The sequence below is a fragment of the Marmota flaviventris genome, chromosome 14, assembly GCF_047511675.1.
Source record: "Marmota flaviventris isolate mMarFla1 chromosome 14, mMarFla1.hap1, whole genome shotgun sequence".
NCBI lineage: Eukaryota > Metazoa > Chordata > Mammalia > Rodentia > Sciuridae > Marmota > Marmota flaviventris.
Window position 1 is genome coordinate 53,662,514 of NC_092511.1, and position 26,125 is coordinate 53,688,638.

The window sequence follows — 26,125 nt, forward strand, 5'->3', positions numbered from 1 at the left end:
ACTGAGTTACAGCCCCAATCCTTTTGATTTTTAAATTTTATTTTGTGGTAGGGTTTTGTTAAATTGCTCAGGCTGGCCTCAAACTTGTGATCCTCCTGCCTCAGCTTCCTGAGTTGCTGGAATTATAGAACCCCCTCCCCACAAGCCACATGAATCTATTAAATATCCCGAATCTATTATGGCCTTTGGTGTGTATGTGTATGTGTATGGTATAAAGCCTGGAATAATATACTTCAAATTAGAAATAATAGTTTGCTCTGGGGAGGTGATGGTGGGGGTGATCATAGGTGACTTCAGTTGTTCGACCACCTAAGAGGAGCCATTTCCCACCCCTTCCCCTTCTTCAATGCTAGCAATCCCAGTTTTGTTCAGGTGTTGAAGAACAGCTTTGTGTTCAGGGAGAATAGGCTCAGGGTACAGGTGTCACATCATGCAGCTCTAAGCCAAATGTGCTTATGTAGCTCCTCTTTGCTTGTGATTATCTAGGAGTAGGCATGTGACTCAGCCTGTAGGTGACTATTGGGAAGTACATTTTTTTTTGGGGGGGAAGTACATTTTTGTTCTCCTAACAAAATGTTCTTCCCAATACATTGATGAAGAGTTCTGCCTCTCCCTTTCCTTTGTGCCTTGGGATTGTGAAGTTTGCAAATGTGATTCTTGGAGATATGGCGACCCCATTGTGACTACGAGGGAAGGGCCAGGAGTACTGCAGAGACAGATCTATTTCAAAGTTTCAAAGACAGTTTCTGTTTCAAAGCAGAAACTATTCTCCAAACTTTTTGTTACCCGAGATACTTAAATGCCTTTATTACTTGAACCATGGTTAGCCAGGCATTCAGTTACAATTAAATACATCTGAATCAATAACTTAATCTGAAATGGTATACATATTTTCTCAGGGGAATTTATTCATAAACTAATTGTATGTGTAATTAAACACTTGGTGGTGGGGGATGCTGGGGACTGAACACAGGACTTTGCACATGCCAAGCACGTGTTCTACCACTGAGTTACACCCCCGGCCCCAGTTTGTTCAGGTCACCTCAGACATGTGAATTTTACCTCCAGAATTGACCCCATCTACCTAATGCAGACTCCCTGAGACTCTAGACCCTCTAGGGTTCTCTTTGGCCCCTGCCTCTAGCCTCTGAATTGCTTCAATTGATGACTCAGGTGAACAGGATTTTTGGAATGCACACTCTTGGGGCTGCTCCATCCTCTGCTCCTCTCAGGCAGGGGGACCCACTATTTGGAGCTGCCTTTTCCACACACTTTTTTTTTTTTTTTTTTACAGGAAGAGGCGTGTCGTTTGGTAACAGAAGAAGGTCTGGGAGGATTGGATAGGTATGGGGTGGGAGAACCCAGGGGAGCAGGCCTAAAGCCCCAAATCCCCAGGGTCCAGGCCACATTCCTTTGGTTCTGACACTAGGCCTGGAATATTGTAAAGAAGTCCATTCTAGAATCATCAGTTGGGGGTGGAGAGGGTCTTGTATCTCCTGTGATTTCTGAGGGTCCTTTTAAGCCACTTATTTTCACGGCCTCTCCTGGAAGTCCTGCACACTGGATTTTATTCCCACAGCTATGAGGGCTTGTGACAATACCTTAAAGAAGAGAGCCAGTGACTTGGGCAGGTTGGCCTCTGTGGAAGGCCACCCTCATGGCCAGACCATCCTTTGCCATGGGCTGAGGGAGTGAACCTGAGGTCTTAGTAGGGCCCAGGGGTGGGAGTGAAGGGGAGTTTCCTCTTCCCCTCACCCTGGGTGATGATCTACATATGGCGGCAAAGCAAGTTTTCTGCATCCTCCAAAACAAGGGCAGAGACCTTTTGGATGTTGGTGGGGGACAGGGGCGCATTCCAGAGTGCTCTCTGTAATAAGGGTTACTTTGTGGCACTTGGCAGCCCCACCAAGATCTCCACTTCCCCTGCAGCAGGACTCAGCAGGGGTGTGGGAACCCAGGACTCCACTTGCTCAGTGTCACGCTCTGCACCCTCACCTAGGTGTGATGTCCCCTCCTCTGTCCCTTTGCACCTGCCCCCTTCCTGCTGCTCTTCCTCCTGAACCTGTGGGAGGCTGCGTCTGGTTTCCCAGGAAAGGGACTTAGGTGGGAGGCGGGAGGGAGAGGATTAGGACCAGCAAACTTTTGCCTCAGATGCCCGGCTGCTTTATTATGCAGAACTTCCCTCCTTCTGGCTGTTTTTGGGAAGGCTGAAAAGAAACACTTTTGTAATACTGACTTGTAATTCACACTTTCCTGACAAGTTACTCAAAGCCACAGCCACTTAAAGAGGGGTTTGACGCAAGCCTTATTCTGCAGACACTTGCTTCCTAATTCGGAATGTCCGGAGCAGTTGATCTTGTGACTCCTAAACTAGTTGAGGGGCCAAGGAGGGGCACGATTTATCTGGGCCAGAATTTACCACCAGGATCTCCACCACAAATCCAAGGCTTTTGAAACTCCAGGTCTGCTAGTGACTGGTGACTTTTTTTTTTTTTTTTTGTACCAGGGATTGAGCCCAGGGTGCTTACACTAAGCCACATCCCCAGTCCTTTTTTTTTTTTTTAAATATTTTATTTAGAGACAGGGTCTTGCAGAGTAAGCTAGGGCCTCCCTAAGTTGCTGAGGCTGGCTTTGAACTCAAGATCCTCCTGCCTCAGCCTCTGGAGCCACTGGGGATTATAGGTGTGCACCATGGCACTGACTGCTGGGGACTTTGCAGATGATGTCATAGAGTCATTGAAACCCTCACCAGGAAATCTGTTAATTCAAGATCTTTCTTCTGATGTTTCAGAGGGGTCACTTTTTGGCTTAAAATGGCAAGAGGACCCAGGACCCAGAATGTGGAGGACCCAGGATCGCAGCCACAAATTCTGGAAGTCCCCGGGTTCCTCATTAAGCTCTGTTTTGTTAATTTCTTAAATTTCATTTTTTGACTTAAAGTTTTTATTATGGAAAATTTCAAACATGCACAATAATATAGAGAAGACTATGGTGCATGACCATGGTTGGTCCCATCCGTCAATTCTAACAATCATTGCTGCTTTAATATTTATCCCTCTGCAACCAGAGAGATTTCATACTACTTTATCCCCAACCAGGTAGATGTATTTCTAACAGAAAGCTTTAAAAAATAATGTCACCATAGTACCATTATCACACACATAAAACTGATGATGATTCTTAGTGTCCTAATACCCAGTTCATACCTGATTTTCTCCTATTGTGTCAAAATGTCTTTTGCAACCAGGTGTGCAAAAAGGTGGTTTAAAAAAAAAAAAAAAAGGAAAGGAAAATGTCTTTTGCAATTGGTTTAAATCAGGATCCAAACAAGGTCCATACATTACATTTGTTGATTTTTCTTTTGAGACACGGTCTCACTAAGTTGCTGAGGCTGGCCCCAAACTTGTGATCCTTCTCTCAGCCTCCCTAGTCACTGGGACTATAGGCATGTGCCAGCCACCACACCTAACTATTATTTGTTGATTTTTAAAAAAACTTATTCCTGGCGTAATTTTTTTTAATATTTATGTTTTAGGTGTAGATGGACACAACACAATGCCTTTATTTTTATGTGGTGCTGAGGATCGAATCTGGGTCCCACCTGTGCTAGGTGAGCGCTCTACAGCTGAGCCACAACCCCAGCTCTGTTGATTTTTTTTTTAAGAAGCCTTTTAAAAAAATTAAAAATTTTTTAAAAAATTAAAAAAATTTTAATTTTTTTTAATATTTATTTTTTAGTTTTCGGTGGACACAACATCTTTATTTTATTTTTATGTGGCGTTGAGGATCGAACCCAGCGCCCCGCGCATGCCAGGCGAGCACACTACCGTCTGAGCCACATCCCCAGCCCCCCCATATGCTTGATGAAGAAACTAGGTCATTTGTCCTTTAGAAGGTCCCACATTCTCAATTTGGCTGATGTATCTTGCTAATGTCCTTGAACCTTTCTCTCTATACTGTTTCCTCTCCTTAAGATGTGGAGCAGTGGATCTCGTTTGAGGGCAGTTTTATTCCCCTCACCTCCCAGGGGACGTTTGGCAATATCTGAAGACATTTTTGGTTGTCACAGCTGTGGGTTGGGGTTCTACTGGCCTCTACTGGGTGGAGGCTGGAGATGCTGCTGAACATCTCTGAACACAGACCAGCGCCCTAGAGTGAAGAAGTATGTCCTCCAATGTCAACAGGGCAGAGGTTGGGAAACCTCACCAGGATACTTGATTAGATTCAAGTTCCTTTTTTGCTGTTGTTATTTTTTGCAAGGATGTTCCACAGGTGGCACTGTGTGTTTCAGGGTATGTCACCTCAGGAGGACAACATGTCAGAAAAAAAGGTGACGTTAAGGATTTGGAAGGACATGTTCTTTGTAAAGTTGTCAAACTGGGACATTTTGAGAGTACAAGAGAATGCTCTTTTTAAAAAAATATTTACTTTTTAGTTGTAGTTGGATACAATATCTTTAATTAATTCATTTATTTTTATGTGATGCTGAGGATGGAACCCAGGGTCTCGCCTGTCCTAGGCGAGCGCTCTACTGCTGAGCCACAACCCCAGCCTCAGGAAATGCTCTTAACAGAGGAAAATTGGGAATATCTGGCTAACAAGGATATGTGATCATCCTATCTATTGACTTCTTCCTCTTTTTTTTTTTTTTTTTGTATTGGGGATTTAACCTAGGAGCCCTTAACCACTGAGATACATTGCCAATTGCCAGCCCCTTTTATTTTTTATTTTAAAATAGAGTTGACTAAATTGCTGAGGCTAGCCTCAAACTTGGGATCCTCTTACCTTATTCTCCCAAACTGCTGGGATTACAGGCATGAGCCACTGCTCCTGGCTCTTCATTGATTTTGTGAGAGCTGTCTTTATCTCTAGTTGATTTTCTTTCACTTTTTCTTTTCAGTTTTTATCCAACTTGCACAGGCACAAAATTTAAAGAGTCACATGAGGGCTGGGGTTGTGGCTCTATGTTAGAGCACTTGCCTAGCATATGTGAGGCACTGGGTTTGATTCTCAGCACCACATAAAAATAAATAAATCAAATAAAGGTATTGTGTCCATCTACAACTAAAAAAATAGAGAGTCACATGATTCTTATCCTCATGTTGCTACAGCAATTTCCTCGTCCCTGCTCACTTTCCCAGGAGGCAACCACTTTCAATTCTTTCAGTTGGTTTTTTAATATTTATCTTTACATATCTGAATGGATAGATATGCATAGTTGTTTTTCCCGTTTGGGCATCTTCTCTAAGGACTGCTCTCTAAAGGATATGATATCTGACCATTTCAGTAATGCTCCCTGCCTTCGTATGAGCATGTTTCTTGTTCTTCCATGTTCTCAGAATACTTTAATACTAATTTTTAGCATCTGCTCTTGTTTAACAGTGGAATAGTTAAAGGCCAGTTAGAGCTGGGTGGCCCCTGCCTGTAATCCCAGCGGCTTGGGAGGCTGAGGCAGGAGGATTGCGAGTTCAAAGCCAGCCTCAGCAAAGATGAAGTGCTATGAAACTCAGTGAGACCCTGTCTCTAAATAAAATTCAAATAGGGCTGGGGATGTGGCTTAGTGATTGAGTGCTCCTGAGTTCAATCCCTGGTACCTAATAATAATAATAATAATAATAATAATAATAATAAGCCAATTAGAAGTTCTGGCTTCATAAGTGGGGCTTGTTGACTGCAGTCTTCACCACAGAGTTATCTGGCTATGCTAACCCTCCACAGAATGTTTAAGTATTTCCTGGGGTTTGGAGGTGCTTACCTGTAATCCCAGTGTCTTGGGAGGCTGAGGCAGGATTTGAGGCCACTCTCAGCAATTTAGAGAAACCCTGAGCAACTTAGTGAGACCTTGTCTCAAAATAAAAAATGAAAAGGAAAAAGGGCTGGGAATGTGACTCAGTGGTTAAGTACCTTAGGTGCAATCCCCTGTACAAAAAAAAAAAAAAAAGTTTAAGTATTTCCTCTTGGTCCAGTAAGATTGCCCACAGAAGAGTCTTCCAGGGTTCTGGGAGGCAAGCATGGCAAAAGGGTTGAGTCCCAACATTCAATATATGGATGTGTGTGTGTGTGAGTGTGTGTGTGTGTGTGAGTGTGTGTGTGTTTGTGTGTGTGTGTATGTGTTGGTGTGGGGGGGGCACTGAGGATTGAATCCAGGGTCTCTTGCACAGAGCTATATCCCCAGCACCTTTTATTTCTTTAATTATTTGCTTTTGAGACAGGCTGGTCTTGAACATGCAGTTCTCCTGCCTTGGACTCCCAAGTTACTGGGATTATAGGCATGCACTACTGCACCAAACCAGATTTTCATATTTATTTCTCTTAAATAGGCTATTCTAGGTCTTTTGCATTTCCAAATTAATTATCAAATTAGCTTTTCAACTAAAAAACACATTCATATTGTTAATATAAAAATTAACAACATAATATAAAAAAGTAAAATGTGTGTATATATATGTATGATACAATGTATAAGTGAAAAGCAGACATTCTCTCCTTTTTCCTTCTTTCCCTCCTTCCTGGCTCTCTCTCCTTCCTTCCTTCCTTCCTTCCTTCCTTCCTTCCTTCCTTCCTTCCTTCCTTCCTTCCTTCCTTCCTTCCTTCCTTCCTTCCTTCCTTCCTTCCTTCCTTCCTTCCTTCCTTCCTTCCTTCCTTCCTTCCTTCCTTCCTTCCTTCCTTCCTTCCTTCCTTCCTTCCTTCCTTCCTTCCTTCCTTCCTTCCTTCCTTCCTTCCTTCCTTCCCACCTCTTTCTTTCTATCTTTCTTTCTTTCTCCTGGGGATTGAACCACTGAGCTATACCCCCAGTCCTTTTTTATTTTTTAATTTTGAGACTAGCCCTCCCTAAATTGCTCAGGTTGGCCTCCACCTTGTGATCCTCCTGCCTCAGCCTTGTGAACAGCTGGGATTACAGTCAGGGAGTTGTTTTCTACAATGTTAATATAAAACTTAAAAAAAATCAGTTTGGAAACATGTGGCTATGTATAATAGAAAGCCCCCAAAATAATGGCTCCCACATAATAAGAGTCTATTCATCTCTCACGTGAAAGGAGTTTGGAGCTGGGAAGGACGTTTAGGGTATCAACCATGTTCTCACCGCCTGGGTTTCTGTTTTGCCACCCCTGGTTCATGGCTTCCATCCTTAAATTTATCTTATGATACTGTAGCTGTAGCCACAGGTCTGAATTCCAAGATGGAAGAGTATAGAACGAGTCCATAGCAAAAAATGTTTCCTGGAAGTTCTTCCTCACTTTTACTTAAATTTCATACTTGGAAATTTAGACATGTCATCACACCTGGTTCCAAAGGATGTTAGATAAGTAAAGTTGGATACATTGTTTTCTTAATCAAATCTGAGTTTTGTTTTTTTTAAGAAATAAGATGAAATAGTTATTTAATAGGCAATTAGCAGTATCTGTCAGAATTTAAGAGTTAATAATGGATTGCAATGTTATGTTTTCTGCAATTTTGATATGTACAGTAACCAGAGCAAAAATATGGAGACATTTAAAAATATTTATCAGAAGAGATGCATATAGAAAAGAGCATTGGTTTGTTCAGATAATATTTTAATGTTTTGTTCAGTTATTTTAGAAAACATTGGTTCAATTGTAGTTCAGATGAGTTCAGGTTTTTATTAATTTTCATAGAAATATTTTTGGATGAATCCATAATGAAGAAAAAAATGTTTTGTTTCGGTTTGGTACTGCATTTCCCAAATGAGTATGATCCTTTCCAATTTTTTGTCCAGAGTTTGGGTCAACTCGAATTCCTGGTTCTGATGTGTTCACACGGGGCATTTTCTAATTAAGGTTTAGAAGGGCAGACTTGAGGTAAAGAACAGAGGCAGGAGGATTTTATAAATCTGCCTTTCTTATACAGGAGCTAATAATTCTAATGACTTTAAAATAAGTCTAAATTTATCTCTCTGATCTGGTATGGTCAAAGGTTCTATTTTTTTTTTTTTTTTTGATATTGACATTAAACCTAGGGGTGGCTGAGCCACATCCTCAGCCCTTTTTATATATTATTAATTAATTTATTTATTTTACAGTAGAATGCATTTTGATATAGCACACAAAAGGAGCGCAACTTCTCATTCCTCTGGCTGTACATGATTCAGAGTTACTACAGTAGTATAATCATACACATATATAAGGTAATAATGTCTCCCTATTTCTACCATCTTTCCCATCTTCACAACCCCACCCCTCCCCTGACTCCCCTCCACATACAAACCAAAGTTCCTTCTTTCTTCCCTATACCAAAGCCCCACTATGGATTAGCATTTGCTTATCAGAGAAAACATTTGGCTTTTGGTTTTGGGGGATTGGTTATTTCACTTAGCATGATATTCTCTAGTTCCATCTATTTACCTGCAAATGCCATAATTTCATTCTTCTTTAAGGCTGAGTAATATTCCATTGTGTATATGTACCACATTTTATTTATCCATTCCTCTGTTGAAAGACATTTGGGTTGGTTCCATAGTTTAGCTATTGTGAATTGAGCTGCTATAAACATTGATGTAGCTGTGTCATTGTAGTATGCTGATTTTAAGTCCTTTGGGTATAAACTGAGGAGTGGGATAGCTGGGTCAAATGGTTCCATTCCAAGTTTTCTGAGGAATCTCCATACTGCCTTCCATAGTGGTTGCATCAATTTTCAGTCCCAAAGCAATGTACAAGTGTACCTTTTCCCCCATATCCTTGCCAACAGTTATTGTTGCTTGTCTTTTCTTTTTAGTTGTAGATGGGCACAATATTTATTTTTATATGATGCTGAAGCCAGTGCCTCATGCATGCCAGGCAAGCCATGCCGGGCAAGCTCTTTACCACCGAGCTACAATCCCAGCCCTTGTATTCTTGATAATTGCCATTCTGACTAGAGTAAGATGAAATATTAGACTGGTTTTGTCCTTTATGTGTGTGTGTGCTGGGTGGTGATGCTGGGGATTGAACCCAGGGCCTTGTGCATGTGAGCTAAACACTCTACCAACTGAGCTATATCCCCAGCCCAAAATCTTAGAGTAGTTTTGATTTGCATTTCTCTAATTATTAGAGATTATGAACATTTTTTCATATGTTTGTTCATCGATTATATTTCTTCTTCTGTAAAGTGTGTGTTCAGATTCTTAGTCCATTTATTGATTGGGTTATTTGTTTTTTTGGTGTTCAGTTTTTTGAATTCTTTATATATGCTGGAGATTAGTGCTCTGTCTGAGGTGTGAGTGGTAAAGATTTTTTTCCCATTCTGTAGGCTCTCTTATCTCGTTCTTGATTGTTTCCTTTGCTGAGAAGAAGCTTTTTAGTTTGAATCCATTCCATTTATTGATTCTTGATTTTACTTCTGTGCTTTAGGAGTCTTTTTCAGGAAGTTGGGGCCTAAGCCAACATGATGAAGATTTGGGCCTACTTTTTCTTCTATTAGGCGCAGGGTCTCTGGTCTAGTACCTAAGTCTTTGATCCACTTTGAGTTGATTTTTGTGCAGGGTGAGAGATAGATGTTCAATTTCATTCTGCTACATATGGATTTCCAGTTTTCTCAGCACCATTTGTTGAGTATGCTACCTGTTCTCCAATGTATGTTTTTGGTGCCTTTGTCTAATATGAGATAGCCAGATTTATGTGGGTTTGTCTCTGTGTCTTCTATTGTGTCCATTGATCTACATGTCTATTTTGGTACCAATACCCTGCCATTTTTGTTACTATTGTTCTGTAATATAGTTTAAAGTTTGGTATTATGATGCCTCTTGTTTCACTCTTCTTGCTAACGACTGCCTTGGCTATTCTGGATCTCTTATTTTTCCAAATAAATTTCATGATTGCTTTTTCTAGTTCTATGAAGAAAGTAATTGGAATTTTTATAGGAATTGCATTAAATATATATAACAGTTTGGCCATTTTGACTATGTTAATTCTGCCTATCCAAGAGCATGGGAGATCTTTCCATCTTCTGAAGTCTTCTTCAATTTCTTCTTTTTAAAGTGTTCTTCAACTTCTTTTTTTAGTAGTTTTCATTGTATAGTTCTTTCACATCTTTTGTTAGATTGATTCCCAATTATTTTATTTTATTTTATTTTTTAAGGGTATTGTGAATGGGTTGATATTTCTAATTTCTCTTGCAGTGGATTCATTGCTTATGTATAGAAATGTATTTGATTTATGGGTATTGATTTTATATCCTGCTACTTTGCTGAATTAATTTATGAGTTCTAGAAGTTTTCTGGTGGAATATTTTGGATCTTCTAAAATTAGAATCATGTCATCAGCAAACAGTGATAGTTTGAGTTCTTCTTTTCCTATGCATCTTCTTTTAATTTCCTTCATCTGATTGCTCTAGCTAGAGTTTCAAGAATTATGTTAAATAGAAGTGGTGAAAGAGGATATCCTTATCTTGTTCCAGTTTTTAGAGGGAATGCTTTCAGTTTTTCTCCATTTAGAATGATGTTAGCCTTGGGCTTAGCATAGATAGCTTTTACAATATTGAGTTATATTCCTACTATCCCTAGTTTTTCTAATGTTTTGAACATGAAGAGGTACTGTATTTTGTCAAATGCTTTCTCAGCATCTATTGAGAGAATCATATGATTCTTGTCTTTAAGTCTATTGATGTAATGAATTATGTTTATTGATTTCCATATATTGAACCAACCTTGCATACCTGGGATGAACTCTACTTGATCATGTGCACTATCTTTTTAATATGTTTTTGAATGGAATTTGTCAGAATTTTTGTATCTATGTTCACCAGTGATATTGGTCTGAAGTTTTCTTTCCTTAATGTGTCTTTGTCTGGTTTTGGAATCAGAGTGATACTAGCCTCATATAATGAGTTTGGTAGGGTTCCCTTCTCTTCTATTTCATGGAATAATTTGAGAAGTATTGATATTAATTCTTCTTTGAAGATCTTATAGGTCCTGTGCTTTTCTTGGTTGGTGAGCCTTTTTTTTTTTTTTAATATTTTTTTAGTTGTTGATAGGCCTTTATTTATTTACATGCGGTGCTGAGAATCAAACCCAGTCCCTCACTCATGCCAGGCAAGTGCGCTACCACTGAGCCCCAGCCCCAGCCCTGGTTGGTAAGCTTTTGATGGTGTCTTTTATTTCCTTGCTTGAAATTGATCTGTTTAAATTGTGTATGTCCTCCTGATTCAGTTTGGGCAGATCATGTGCTTCTAGAAATTGTTGGTGTCTTCGTTGCTGAGGCTGGCTTTGAACCCATGATTCTCCCATCTCAGCCTCCCGAGCCACCGGGATTACAGGCGTGTGAAACCTCACACAGCTGCCTCTTCTACTTTATAACCAGTGACCATATGTGCAAAGTAACTAATGATTTAGTCTGTTGGTGATGCTTTCTATTGAATTTTTTAAAATTTGGCTTATCATTTCCTTCATTTCAAGGATTTCTATTTTTTTTTTCAGAATCTCTGTTACTTGAAATAATCTTTTGCCACCTGTATTTGCTCTCTAATCTCTTTGTTGGAGTGATCAATTGTTGCCTGTTATTGCTCTCTTATATTATTCTGTGCTGCAGAATCATTCTAATCATGTATGTTCTGAACTCCTTCTCTGACATTTCATCTACTGTGTTGTCCATGGATTCTATTATTGTAGCATCTTGTTTTGTTTGGAGCATTTTCTTCCCTTGTTTTTTCATGTTGTTTGTGTGTCTTCCCCTCTACCAGGGCAGATCTGAGGTACTACAGTTTCTACCTTGTAATCTTGTAATGTTCCTGCAGATTACCAATACCTGCCTCTGGTGTAACCAGGCTTGCAGGAACCTTGGTGATGGTCTTCCTGGTCCTGGCTGATACTTCTAGATGTAAGCGGGCCAGAACAGCCATGTGTTGGTAAATGGGAGGCTACAGCATGGTTGGTTTCCTCCTCTGTGCATTGGACTGGGGTCAATCTGCTCTGCCTCCTCCAAGCATTGGGCTGGGGCTGGTCTCCTTTTAAAATTTTATTTAGAGATAGGTCTTGTTAAGTTGCTTAATATCCTCAAAGTTCTTGCTAAGTTGCTGAGGCTGGCTTTGAACTTGCGATTCTCCTGCCTCAGCCTCTTGAGTTACTGGGATTTTTGGGGCAAAATGTTGATAAAATAATTGAAATATGACTTCTTCCTTTCAGTGATATAGCATTGTCTTTGATTGCAAATATATTGCCTAAGATTCAAGCAATACATATCTTCTGATTCTCTAGGAAAGTAGAAGTCCAGGAGAAGATGATGGTAATGAGACTGGGAACTCAATTCTCGGGGTATGACCATGTGCTTTCCTTGAAGCTACTGACCACTCCTGTGAAATTCATTTAATTTCTTTGCACATATGGTCACTGGTCATAAAGTAGAAGAGGCAGCGGTGTGAGGTGGCGCACGCCTGTATTCCCAGTGGCTCGGGAGGCTGAGACAGGAGAATCACGGGTTCAAAGCCAGCCTCAGCAACTTAGTGAGACCCTAAGCAACTCAGTAAAACCCTGTCTCTAAATAAAATATGAAGAAGGGCTGGGGATGTGGCTCAGTGGTTAAGTGCCCCTAGGCTCAATCCCTGGTGCCTAGATAGATAGATAGATAGATAATAGAAAAAGCAAAAGGATGAAATGAGGTACTACAATCCATCCCACAAAATCCATCAAATAGAAGTCTGTGTGCTTAGGTGCAACTTGTTCATCTTCCATCCAATGAGCCCCGATGATGTGCAAGGCCTGTGGGAGGGAGGTGTACAGTGTGGGTCTAGAGTGGGTGTGAGCCTTCCTCTGGACCATACTTACTTGTTTTTAAAATTTGAATGAAAGGGAAGAAAGACTTTGCCTTTCGGTTAAGCTGTGTAGAAGCAACCAGCAGAAATGGCTCCTAAATTTATCAGGAGAAAGCTTGTCTTGGAGAATAAAGGTAGCGCGCTGGGAGACGCATTCTCTCTCACACGGATGTGGCAACAGTTTCCTCACTTTATTTTCCTGCTTCTATTCTTGCTGCTTTCAACAGGGACTGAAGGGATCTTTAAAAACAAAAGTCAGTGTCACTCCTTTGTTCAAAACCCGGGCTTTGCATGCCTGTCTCAAGCAGAGTAAAAATGGATGTCTTTGCCCTGTGGTAGATCCCCCAAGTAGCAAGGTCCCCTCGACCTCTCTGCCTTCATATCCTGATGTCCTCCCCCTTGCTCTATCTGATCCAGCTCTTCCTCCAAAATGCCTGGCAGGGGCTTTGCACTGGTTGGTCCCTGTCACCAGAATACTGTTCTACCAGGTGTCTTCAAGATTAATGTCCTCTATTCCTCCAAAGCATACTTAAATCTTACCTTTTTCAGTTGAGGCTTGGTTTAGTTGGTTAGCCAAATATGCTAACCACAGTTTTGGATTACGTCCATGTAGATATTATTGAGATCCTAACAAAGTTCTGTCTTTTATTAAGGTATATCCTAAATACATCTATGCATGTCCTTGTTCAGCAAATCTGATCAATAGATCAAAAAAGACAATAAGCCTGATTGAACCTTAGGTTGGATGAGGTAAAATTCAAGATTTCCTCCTTCTGGGAAAATTAAACATCCTACTCTATCCTGTACAATTCTTTTTTTTTTTTTGATTTTTTTAAAAATATCAGTGGACTTTTATTTTATTCATATATTTGTATGTGGTGCTGAGAATCGAACTCAGTGCCTCACACATGCTAGGCAAGTACTCTTCCATTGAGCCACAACCCCAGCCCTCCTGTACAATTCTTAATCTCACTGAAGCTCATTGGCTGTATTCCCCCAAATCATATAAACCTATGAGGTAGAAATAACAATAATAATTGTCATTATTATATATTAATGCTAAAAGTCATGTTGATAACAACAATACAATAGCTAATAAGAAAGAGAATTTTATTTTATTTTTGTACAGGGGATTGAGTCTAGGGTGCTTAACCACTGAGCAACATCCCCAGTCCTTTTTTTATATTTTATTTAGTGACACGGTCTCGCTGAGTTGCTAAATGCCTTTCTAATCTGCTGAAGCTAGCTTTGAACTCTCTATCCTCCTGCCTCAGCCTCCCAAGTTGCTTGGATTATAGGCATGTGCCACCACGCCTAGCCCAAGGAGAATTTTCTGTGTGTGAGGTATTTCTGTAAACCTCACAACAATGCTGTGGAGTCAGTGCTATTATTATCTAATTTTTCCGATGAGGAAACTGAGGCACAGAGATCTTCAGTAAACTGCTCAAGTTCTCATAGCTAATAGATGATGGAGCCACAATTTAAACTCAGATATTGTGATTCCAGAGTTCATCATATTTGCATTTTTAGATGATAAAAAGAATAACAACAACAACAACACACACACACACAAACCCAGCTCATCTCAAACCAGCTTATGTCAAAAGTGGAACTTATTCCCCACTCCAACCTCTCGTCCTTGGGTGGCTCTTGCCAAGCTTGAACCAAGCGCTCACGGATCAGGATTTGGTGCTTCTCTTCTCATCTCAGCTTCATTCTCAGGCAGTCGTGTGTGTGTGTGTGTGTGTGCTGACTCTGGCAACACCAGATCTAGGTCATTATCAGCTTCAAATTTAAAGAGAGAGAAAATCTTCTGACAGTTCCAACAGAGGCCATCAGGACAGAGTCTCCACGAGCCCAGCTGGGTGATGGACTTACACCTGAATGTTTCACTTTGGTGCCAGGATAAGACATACTAATTAGCAGATCTCGGTCCTGTGGCAGCCTGTCCAGTTAAGGGTTGGGGGTGGTGTTGAGTTTGCCTCACCAGAACTGTGGAAATAAAATTCCCTGGTCTAATTTACACTGAGTGATTTAGCCTTTTCCCAGATGGTGGCGTTTCCTTCATTTTGGATCACTTAAAACCACCACTTAAAATTAATGGGGTGCCATTCTAAGCAGGAAGATGGATTTGGACAAAGAACAATTTTGGATGGCCACAATAGGTAGGTACTTGCCTTTTTTGTTTGCTAATGTTTGTTCTTGCTGTTTTTCTTTCTTTCTTTTTTAACAAACAAGGAACCTAGGATTCATGAAGACCAAACGATCTGCCTGAGATCACAGACCTACACAGCAACTGGCCCAGGATTTGAATTCCAAAGCTTGTGTCATGCTGCCATAAAAAAGATCCAAGTCAAAATGACCCAAATGTCAGGTGGCAGGCCGATTTTAGAGACTGGAGGCTGCCTGGTGCTCTGTCTATTCACATTACCTCCCCTTTTTGTCTTTGGGCTCAACACTGAGCAATTCCAACCCGGGACCACTCAGACAACTTGCAGAAGTAAAGATCCGGGAAGTGGCTAGCTGGTGGTATGTGGAGCTTCCTGGAAATGGCCAGCTCAGACCTAGAGGAACCTTATTTCTCAGGACCAGTCATGCTCATTTGAGGCTATTCCTCAGCTTTGGGCAATTATTTCTCATTCCAGAAATTCCCCAGTTGTATTTACACAGAGTGATTTAGCCTTTTCACAGCCAGACCATTTCCTTATTTTTGGATCTGTTGAAAAACCTCTCCAGCCCCCAAGGCCTCCCAAAGAGCTGGTCTGGAATCCAGGACTTAGCTCAGGGTGGAGTGTCCATATCTTCATATGCAAGGAGGATTGGAAGCCACCTAGCAAAAATCTGAAGAATTTTAAACCAATCCACCTGTTCTTCCTTCCTATTTTTTTTTTTGCACTGGGGATTGAAGCCAGGAGCATTTAACCACTGAGCCACGTCCCTGACCCTTTTTTGTATTTTATTTAAAGACAGGATCTCACTGAGTTGCTTAGGGCTTCGCTCTGTTGCGGAGACTGTCTTTGAACTTACTTAGCTGAGGCTGGCTTTGAACTTGTGATCCTCCTGCCTCAGCCCCCACAAGCCACTGGGATTACAGACATGTGCCACCATGCCCTGCTTCTCCTTCCTTTCTAAAAGCTCTCTGTTCTTAATTTGTTCAGCTTATAGTCATCATCAGTTATTAAGCATCTATTAGAAGTCAACATTTTGTGAAGGATATAAAAGAAGAGAGGGTATGTTCTTGGTAAGATGTTAATAATTTACTTTCCAAAAGTTCAGGATAGACAGAGAATATGAAGTTTGTGCTATTAGGTTTAAGCAATAACGTGGAGGGTAGTAGATTTTGCCAAAAATGCTCAATCGGTGTGGCCAGCTCCATTCTAATGAGGAAGTTCAGACAGCTACTGTAAGCACCAATGCTGTCCACATTGCAATCCATCCTGTTTGGTACCTTATTTATGCTTAGCATAGTGAATGTCGGAAAAGGGTTTTATTAGTGAAAGTCACAGTTAGTAGCTTGTATGATGAATATAGGCACCCACTTGGGTAAAACTGAAGGTATTTGAAAAGTGTGAATGTGATAAAATATTTTAGAGCCACTTGCCTAACTGGTAAAAGAATTTAGAAAGTCTGTGGCCTGCACCCTTAGGGAAAATACCAGAGACTTGGTCTCTAAATATACCTAAATTAGGCCACTGGTTTAGGACCATGTTTGGTTGCCTAATGCCACTCATCATGGTAACAGGATCTCATTTCTGGAATGTTGTCAAGTCTGTTTCAGATAAACCCTTCTTACAAGGTGTTGGTCAAGATACTTCAAAGGATAGAGAGCTTGGACTTCATGGGGCATATACACAGAGTTTTATAAACTGTCTTGATTTGCTTGTTCATAAGTTTTTTTTTTTTTTTAAATTTATATGTGGCAAGATTTGGCTTGAGATTTCCCTTCGATGTCTTGGGACAGGGAGTGTGTGGGACTTGGCTGATCCTCACCCATTTCCAACATCTGCAGCGGCTCCTGTTTGCACCAATTAGATTCAATGTAACATAAACCAGAATGGGCTCAAGTCTGTCCTCCATAATTTCCTCCCCTCAGAGAATCTGCAGTTTATCTAGAAAGATTAGCAGCTGGAATTACATTTGGGAAAAAACCCCACACCTCTGAGACAACCACCCAGGCTGCATACAATACACCAGGAAGAACTGGAAGACTTCAGGAAGGGCAGGAAAGGATTGGCAGGGATTTATTTTCTTTATCCCCCTTTATTTTTGTCAGGTTAATTGAGGTGTCAAACTCCCTGATGTCAGACTACAGCTTGATGAGCCTTGACAGATGTGTATGTTAGAATATGCCTATTACCCATAGAAGTTTCTTTCTTCCCATTCAGTCCTTCCCTACCCCTCCCCTGCTGGCCCCTGACTACCACTGATCTAGTTCTATCATCCTAGTTTTTTTTTTTTTGCTGTTAGAAAAGAAGTTCATACAAATTAATCATGCAATTTTAAACCTTTTGAATCTGGCTTCTTTTGCTAGGCATAATGGATTTGAGATTTGAGTTCACTCCTTTTTATTGTTGAGTAGTGACTCACTGATGGATATGGCACAGTTTTTTTTTTTAGTGTTTTGCCAGCTGATAGACAGGTGGGTTCTTTCCAGTTATGAATATCCATATGGACACTTTGTATGGATATATGCTTTCATTTTTTATTGAGTAAATATCTAGGAGCAGAAGCTCTAGGATATATGATAAGTGTATATTTAAATTTATAAGAATTTTTTGAGTTTATTTGAATTTATAAGAAAGAGCCTAATTGCTTTTTTAAAAAAATATTTTATTTTTTTAGTTGTAGATGGACACAATACCTTTATTCTATTTATTTATTTATTTTTATGTGGTGCTGAGGATCGAACCCAGGGCCTCACACATGCTAGGTGAGCGCCCTATCTCCGAGCCACAACCCCAGCCTACCTTATTGATTTTTTAAGGTATCTGTTCTCCCACCAGCAAGTATGAGAATTCCAGGCACTCCACATCCTTATCGATGTTTAGAATTATCAGTCTTTTTAATTTTAACCATTTTAATGGATGTGTATAGTGGCTTCTCGTTATTGCTCTTATTTGCATCTCCCTAATGACTAATGCATCTTTGCAAATGCTTATTTTTCATTTATGAAGAATTTATGCAAAATATTTGCCCATTTTTTTTCTTATTGTGTTATAAGAGAACTTGGTGTGTACCCTGGATACAAGCCTTTTGTCAGATATTTATTTTGTAGATATTTTTTGCTGGTTTCTAGCTACTTTAATTAATTGTCTTTGTTGGTTTGTTTCTAAACTGTGTCTTTTCAAAAGTAAAATTAAAATTTTTGATGACGCTCAATGTGCCCATTTCGTTGTATGTCCTATTTAAGAAGACCTCACCTAATCCAAGACTACAAGATTTTATCCTAGTAGTTTTGGAGTTTCATCTCTTCTGTGTAGGGCTATGATCCAATCTGTTTTACTTTTTGTATATGGTGTGAGTTAAGGGTTGAGGATTTTTTTTCCCCCCAGCTCCATTTGTTAGGGCTCAGTAGCTGTTGTTAAATGATGATTGATTTAGTAAAGATTTATTTGAGGAAAACAACTGTGGGATAGTAAGGAAGATAGATATGGAGGGAAGGTAGCCAATGAAGAGCGCTTTATCAAGCAAGTTACCAGAATGTGTAACTGAAGCTTATTCTCATTTGGGAATTTTGCAGAGTATAATAGAAAACACTTCATAACAGAAAAATAGAGTATAATAGGAAACATATTCCTATGCTATCCAAGAGATGAGGGAGCACCAACTCCCATCAGGCCTATTCACTCAGGGCTGCTCCTTCCTGGTGGGTGTTAATTATCTGGAAGAGTGGGTCCAGTAGGCAATACAAACCCACAGGCAAAGGGATGCAGGTTGGCAATTGGAAGTTGGGCAGCTGCCCTGAAAAGGGGGTGGGGTGGGCATGGCTTGGAGAGCTTCTGCCAGATCAGTTATTATACCTTTCCCTGAATGCAAGACTGTGCAGGGACTCCTTCTATCATAGAAGCATCACATGACAGCGACATGTTTGTATCAGAGTAGATTCAAATTGATTCCAGGTTTAAGATCAATGTGAGAATTAAAAAAAAAATGAATTTGAATAATTATTGCTTAAAAACTCATCTCTTCTGCTTGAATGTAGGCTTTAGGAGGGCAGAGGCTATGTCTTTATCTGATCCCTGTTTTTTACCTGGCTGCTGGGTGGTGCCTGGCACATAACAGAAACTCAGTAATTTTTTTTTTTTTTTTTGAGTGAATTGACATAAGAAGACAATGTTGGATATTGCTAGTGCGTCAATGTTGGGAAAATCTAAATGTGTACAACATGAAAAGCAATTTTTAAAAAAAGCCTGATGACTTATCTTTATAGCTCCAAAATGTCATTGTTAGTTTAGGAATATATTACTGTGTGACAAACAAGTTGATTTGCTTGTAAAATTATTAATTGGTATTTGTGGAGACCTTATAAAATGCTGGAGGAGTTTTTTTTTTTTCCTCCTTTTTCTTTTGTAACTCAAAAAAGTCTGAAGGAGAAAGAAAAAGCTGATTTTTCAGTTTGTTGTTGTTGTTTTTTTTTTTTTCCCTTTCCCAACACTCCGAGGTTTCTGCGAGCTATTAAAACGGGGCCAAAGAATCCCTGGCTTGAATTCGGTCTTTCCTTGGGGGCAGAAGTTCCCCCATTCAGGCCTCCAAGGTCTTTCCAGCTTGCAATCTTCAAACAAGGGCTGACTAACCCAGAAATGGTCCTTTTTATTGACCAACTCCAAACACATATGTTCTTTCATGGTAGGTTTTTTTTTTAATTTTTTTTTTATTTTAAAGGCTACACAGTTTCCATTTGGAAGAGAGGAATATTATTTTCAGAAGATTCTGGGGAGGGTCTGTAACCTTTGCTTCAACATGTGGGGTCTACACTCTGGGTTTTTGTGGGGAACTGTGCATGTTTCTTTTCTTCTTTCTTCCCTCCCCCTACGTTTTTAATCTTTCTTCTAGTTTCTTCTGTTCTTTGGTTAAACATTTTTATTGGATAGATTTTACAATGGGGAAGGATAAATACTTTTTTTTTGTTGTTGAAAGAACATCTCAGTCTGATGGCATCCAATCAGACTAAGGGAGTGAAACTTGGGAATTCAGTTTTCTCAAACTAAACAGATACTTCCTTCCCTCTGTTTCACGTGTTTTGAAATCTGGTGTGTTCCTGTGCAAAGCCACAGAGAGTTGAACTAAATTAACTGAGTGATTCTAATCAGGAAAAAATGAATTGGAACTAATATTAAAATAGTCAATTATTAAGTCCCCTTCTCCCTCCACAAAACACAATGATATGTGACTTACCTTCCCCACCCCCTTCTACCTAGATGCTGCCAGGATCCCCCTTTTGTCCAATGGGATCAGTGGTTGAAATGATTATGTTGTCAATGAGAGTGAGAAGGGTTTGAAATTAAAAAAAAAATTAAATGTTTCATGTGGTAGATCAGAAGCTGACCAATAAAATATTGCAACATTTATACCAACCAACCCTATGGTTATGGTTGCAACTGTAGATAATTATGTCTCATTTTCATTTCATTTATTTTTAAAGAGCTCAGAGATTTTCCTTTCAGCTAAAAACAGTAGAGGGCATTTCATGGATGACTTGGGGAGGGCCAGAGGATGAATGACAATGGAGTTGCTTGGTCATAGGCATTCAGAATGAACCCTTAAGTCCATGGCAGCTGAGCATAGAACTGACCCCTGCTCAGAAACAGACAGTCTAAAGAGTCTAAGAAAACCCAATACTATATATGTATCCCTTAGCTATTTATGGAAAAGACAATAATTTTTTTTCTTTTCTTTTTTCATTACAGTATTAGGGATTAAACCCAGGGGTGCTCTACCCCTGAGCTACATCTCCAGCATGCCTCCCCTTTTTAATTTTGAGATAAGTTCTTGCTAAATTGCTGAGGCTGGCCTTGGTCTTGCAATCCTCCAGCTTCAGCCTCCTGAGTGGCTGGAATTACAGCATGTACCATCACACCTGGCTAGAAAGACCATAATTTCTATGTACCTGAATATGTAAACAGAAAATAAATCCAGCATGAAGAGAGAAAGAACATTCTCCTCTTGTCTGTCCAATGGGACCTCCAACTCTTTCCTATTCTATTTACCACTTTCCTCCTTCGCAAAACCATTTCTCAAGTAGACTTGCTTTCCACTGGTGTTCTTTAATTAATGGAAGAATGCTCTAAGTCTTGAATTTTAGAAAGATATTGTGTGAATGTTGCATATTTGAATCCATGTGACATCTTTACTCTCAATAATTCAGAATATTCCTAATTTATTTTTTTTCTAATTTGTTATATATGACAGCAGAATGCATTACCTAAGTTAATTTTATACATGAGGTGATCATTGTTCTCAACCTGAATTTCCCTGTTTCTATTACTGGGAATAAGAAAAGGAAAAATTGGGAAATAGGGAGAGGAGAAACAATAAAACCTGGGCAGAGACCATATCTACTCTTCCATTTTTATGGAAGAATTAGAATTTTCAGCTGAGCACAAGGTGCCCAGCTAAAGCCTACTGGAAAACTATCTGTCCCAGGCCAGGTCTAGGTACTGGCAAGAGAACAGGCAGAAGTGATGAGTGTGATTTCCAGATCTTCTTGCCTTTAAAGGGAGGGAGATTGTGCTGAACTTCTCCTGTCCTCTGTTCTGCTGCTAGTGACCAAAGCATGGACTTCATCACAAGGTATCTTGGACCATGGAGATGAGGACTTCAAAACCAAGGGAAAACCTCAGTAAGCCCTCTAGATGTAACCTGCTTTTCCTGCTCTCAGCTCACCCCCAATCACCTCAGTCCACAAACCCTATCCCTGGGGAGGCAGATTTGAGACTTGTTTTTCCATATCCATACATGGTCACTTCATGAATAAACTCTCTCTTTTGCAAATGTGGTTTTTCAGTAATTGGCATAGTGTACATTGGGCAAAACAGGCCTGGTTTGGTAATAACTATGCCCCTAGATGGCAGATACACAAAATAGAAAGAGCTTGGATCCTAAACCAAGGTGCCATTGTGTCAGCCCTAGAATTGTTTAAAATCAGTTTTGTAAAAGGAAAATTACATTCTATCTTATTTAAACTGGGATGGTTTTGAATCTCTTTTGGAGCACCCAAATCTGGGTCTTACACTGAAGAATTTCATTTTATTCTTTTTTTTTTTTTTTTTTGGTATCAGGGATTGAACCCAGGGGCACTTAACTGCTGAGTCACATCCCTTGCCCTTTTTGTTTGTTTGTTTACTTTGAGACAGGGCCTCACTAAGTTGCTGAGGCTGGCTTTGAACTTGTGATCCTCCTGCCTCAGCCACCCAATGCCACCGTATTTCATTCTTTAACACTGCAGAATTTCATTAAGCATATCTCTTTGCTGACAAGGTAAACTAGGGAAATTTTTGCTTTCTCTGGACAGATGGAGTCCAAAGTGCTTCCCCAAAGATGCTTCAAATTCTCAATTTGTGAGAGTACTTGAGGGGCTGGACCCTGAACTTAAAAAGTCAGACTGTCTTTGTGGGATCCCCAGGGCTGGAGGAGAGGAGGGCAACAAATTACTAGCAGGAGGAAGACAAGCAGGTTCCAGGCAACAGGATTTGACTGCAGCCTGATCAAGTCAACAGATGCATTTGAAGGCAGAGTGGTCCTCAAAGCAGTGGTGGAGTCGTGGCTTTGTCCAGGGGAGAGTAACCTCACTAAGCTCTCTTATAGTCTATCTGGCCTCCAAAACACTGCAGAAATTCCAGGGTAAAGGGTGGCCAGTCTCTGAAGCAATCTCCACCAGGCTCCTCTCCAGCTGAGGCCATTAAACCTCTGATTTATTGAATCACCTTTGCTCTGATGTCCCGTTCACCACGCCATCTCCTTCTGCAATTCAGTTTCACACCTGGATCTCTGACAGTGAAAATGCTGATCCTAGAGATTTGGGGCATTTCTGGTCTTTGTGATGTGGATGGCTCTTGGCAAATACAGTAGGCGCAGGTCAGGATTTGGCTTCCTCAGCTGCTGGCCCAGAGAGTGAATAATCCTATCATGCCGGCACAGGTGATTTGGGCTCAGGTGGAGTTCTGTTTCTCTTTGTAACTTAACACAGTCACGTTTGGATGTTGGCCTCCGGCTGGGTGCATTTCAGTAGCATGAGACCTTCTTTCAGCCCTGGTAACTCTTCTGTGAATGTCTGTGACCACTGATTGATGAAAAACTCACCTTATAGTCCCGGCCCAGCAGGAATCTCTTGGATCAATGACTGCCTGCTTTTTATTTATTTTTTATTTTGGTACCAGGAATTGAACCGAGGGGTGCTTCACTACTGAGCCACATCCCCAGCCCAGTTTATTTTTTATTCTGAGACAGGGTCTATTTAAGTTGCTTACAGCCTTGCTAAGTTGCTGAGGCTGGCTTTGAACTTGTGATCTCTGCTTTCTATTTTTAAGGAGTGATTTGTTGCAAGGGCAACTTCACCCCCAAACATGTTCTCTGAGTTATATTCAACAGAAAGACGGGTCCTTACTGATTCTGGTCTTGAAAATCAGGATCGGGTCTTCATTCCCTGGGTGTTGAGGATTAAACACCTGAGAAATGCCAAGGCAAGAGTAGAAAGCACACATTTTTTTTTTCAACATTTTAAATGATTTTTATTTTTGAAAAAATTTTATTTGTTCTAATTAGCTACACATGATAGTAGAATGCATTTTGACAAATCAGACATAAATGGAGTATCACTTCTCATTCTTCTGGTTGTACATGACTTAGAGTCACACCAGTCGTGTAATCATATATGCACATAGGGTAATAATGTCTGATTCATTCCACTATCATTCCTACCCCGAACTGTCTCTCCCCCTTCATTCCCCTCTGTCTAATCCAAAGTACCTCTATTCTTCTCTAGTGAATTAGCATCTGCATATCAGAGAAAATATTTGGTCTTTGGTTCTTTGGGATTGGCTTATTTCGAGAAAGCAAATTTTATTTAAGAGACAGAAGAGAGAGGGGTGGGTGAGACTCTCCTCTAGACAGGAGCCTGCTGCCCATGGGAGAGGGGGTGTCTTGCATTTTTATAGATCTCAGGTTTCTTCCTATCTTGCCTACAGTGACCAAAAGGCAGGAAAAGAGCTATCCAGGGGGTAATTGCTTGTGTTGGAAAATTCGATCTTTCCCCTCCCCCAGAGGTGTTAGCAACGGGTTGATAGGGAAGTGCTGTCTACCCATTTCCTTTTCTTTGATAATCAGCTACCCATCCTTTGCCTGGGTCTCATTACCACTTGTCTTTCCCCCTTCCACTCAAAGCAGCCTATTAGAGTGCAAGGATGCTTTCCATTCAGGACAAAATGCTGAATCTTCTCTAATTCCTAATGAGAAAGGTCGACCTTTGCCAAGCAACATATTCCTTCTTAACCCCCTGGGGGTCACTCCCCTGTGAGGAGGCTGTTGTAAACCTCAGGGGATCCACTTCTCTCGCCAGCTTCTTGCGCTGGCGAGATGAGCTGGGTTCAAAGGAGCTGGCTGCAACACTGAACTAAGAAAATGGCAAAGAAATCATGCAACACACGGACATGAGTTTCTCAGATTGAGGGTGGGACCGCTCTGTGACCTTAGGGTCAGCTTCTACACTGGACTGTGCTGGAAAGAGAGAACAGCACATGCACTTGGAATCTCTTTATTTTATAGGAGGGACACCCAAAGGAGCTTTGATGGAACGTTCTTCACCACATAAGGCAGGGGATAGAGTATCCAAAGGTGGAGTCTTGCTTTGTGATGTCTTTGGTCAGCAGATTGATTGACATTTTGGCAAGTCACACCCATCTCACGTGCTGTGTGGGATAACAGATAGAGAGGAAAAGCGCACTTGTGTTGCACAGCCCAATCAGCATGCAACGTCAGACCTGTCCCCTCATATAGCTCCAATGTGCATAGCTCACACACATTTACCCTTGCCTTTTAGGCCGAATTTGCATTTTGTGTGTGTGTGTGTGTGTGTGGTGCTGGGGTTTGAACCCAGGGCCTTGTGCATGTGAGGCAAGCACTCTACCAACTGAGCTATATCACAAGCCCCAAATTTGCAGTTTTAATATGATTGGTGGTTAATTTTTTTTAAGCTTTTAATTTTCTAGTCACAAGTAAGTATAGTCAGTTTTGTTTCGGAGAATAGAAAGCTCTGTATTTTCAACTTTAAATATAGTAGAATGATGAGTTGGGGAATAATTTGGTTGAATGAAACCAAGCAAGTTTCAGAGACAGATTCTTACCTGTGTTCGTGATATAGAACTTTATATATGAGCAGTGATCTACCTGGGGGAGAATTAAAGACCGTTTGTAAAGTAGCAGCCAAGGCCTGAGAGAGGCCATCAACAGAGGATCCCTTCTCTAGAGGGTGGGGTTGCCTTGGAGCAGGGGAAGGATGAGCTTCAGACCCCTGGGGACTTCTTAAGTCCTCAGAGAGCCCTGCTTGAGGGTGACAGCACAGCTACTGCCTTTTCTGGGCTGAACTTTGGGATTTGCTGCTGGTGGCGACAGGAATGGAGACAAGGAAAGCAGCGATGTGTATGAGTGTGACTGCCGAATTTTAGGGGTTGTCAGGAGAAGAAGCTGTTCAGCTTGATCTTGCACAACATCCCTGTGATATCGAGTCTTGGGCTTTCAGCACCCAGTGCCTTAATAAGAGAGGGGGTGGGAGTCACAGCCGGATGCAGGGAGGCAGAAGAAGGATGCTGTGCCAACAGTAGGAAGGCTCTAGGAAAGTCCCCCTGTCCCCAGATGCCCTGAAATGCTGCTTCTCCTGCATGTGAATCCAAAATATTGGAAACACTACAGCATGTTTGCTCTCTCTCTAGAATTCTTATTTGTTTCATTTTTGTGTCCCTTTGACAAATCTAGGTGGTTCCCTTTGAAACAGTGCTGTGTCAGGAACTCATTTGGAGAGATTTGGCCCCCTTATGATCTTATTTTATTTATTTATTTTTGTGATACTGGGGATGGAACCCAGCGGGGCTCTACCACTGTGCTCCATCCCCAGCCCTTTAAAAAAAAATTTTTCTTTTGAGATGAGGTCTCTTTAAATCGCCCAGATTGGCCTTGAACTTGAGATTGCCTCCCCAAAAAGCTGGGGCAACAAGCGTGCACCAGGGCACCTGGCTGGTTGACATTGTTTGAATCACTTTATCTGAGTCTCTTGAAAGTGAAGTACTTATGTAATTAACCCCGCCCCACACATCAGTTCTTCTGATTATAAGGGATTGTTAGCAACAGGATGCTGTCTTCTGGAGGGACCACCTTCAGCACGCAGCATTACTAG

At 40.8% G+C, this 26,125-nt stretch overlaps 1 non-coding gene across 1 annotated transcript; it reads right to left on the reverse strand.

Moving 5' to 3' along the window:
* Positions 1 to 24,807: 24,807 nt before the first annotated feature.
* On the reverse strand, positions 24,808 to 24,880 carry Trnav-cac (transfer RNA valine (anticodon CAC)). Its single transcript has one exon. It is a non-coding gene; the product is annotated as a tRNA-Val (tRNA).
* Positions 24,881 to 26,125: the final 1,245 nt, after the last annotated feature.